Source organism: Cajanus cajan, chromosome 11 (genome assembly GCF_000230855.2).
Source record: "Cajanus cajan strain Asha chromosome 11, NIPB_CcT2T_4, whole genome shotgun sequence".
NCBI lineage: Eukaryota > Viridiplantae > Streptophyta > Magnoliopsida > Fabales > Fabaceae > Cajanus > Cajanus cajan.
Window position 1 is genome coordinate 14,127,221 of NC_138527.1, and position 1,071 is coordinate 14,128,291.

Genomic DNA, 1,071 nt, shown 5'->3' on the forward strand with positions numbered 1-1,071 from the left:
GCCAAAGAATTGTGGGAGGTCAACCTTGACTTCCCTTGGCCTAGTAATTCTCCTAGGAGTATGTTGGTAGTGATCCCCTTGATTCATGCTTTCATTAGGGGATGTGTATTGGGAATGTGAGCTCCTACTCTTTTTCCTATGTTTCTTCATATCTTCTTTCAATTTTTCCTCCTCTTGTCTTAAAATTCTCAACTCTTCCTCAAGATAAGCAAGTTGTCCTTCTCTTTCAATTCTTTCCTTCTCTCTTTGAATGGACTCTTGCTTTTTCCATAGTTTAAGTGATTTGAGCTCTTTAGTAATGTAAGAAAGACTTTTTGGAGAGCCATCACTGTCACTATGGGAGGAATCTTGAGACATTTTAATTCAAGAGATATTTTTCACACAAAAATAGTTTTTATGAAAATAAGGTTTTGGAGTGCTTTAGACTTGGCACTTAGAGGTCTAAGAGTACAAATTGAACTTTGGAGGGAGGTGAGCTACTAAAGAGCCACTTAATAACCAAGCCTCTTCAAGTAAAAATCTCTAAACCCCCTTGTACTTTTGTCTTGCACAAAACAATTTTCACAAAGAACTTTTCTAAAGAAAATAACAAGCAAGTGCCTATGTGTACAATTTATAAAATGCTTGAAAACATAAAGAGCATGAAAACATAAATTGCTTGAAAACTTAAATGACTGAAAACATAAATTGCTTAAAACATAAATTGCTTGAAAACTTAAACTAGACGTTGAAAGCAATTAAACCTAAGTGAGAGCTTGAAAGGCACCAAAGACCTTCAAGGACCACTCTCACAAGTACTACACGTGATTACTATAAAAGTTCTTAAGGAGAGATGGAGATACACCAAAGGCACTCCAAGACACTCCTTAATAAAGGCCTTGTACAAAAAATTTAGAAAATAAAAATTACAAGGTAAATGAAATTCAAATTTGCTTCAAATGAAATGTAAATTTACACTCCAAATAAAATGTAAATTCACTCTCAAATGAATTTAGTGGCTGCACCTAATTTCAAGGAAAACAAATTAGCCACTAATTTAGAACAAATTTAGAGACGGATTTTGTAATGAAA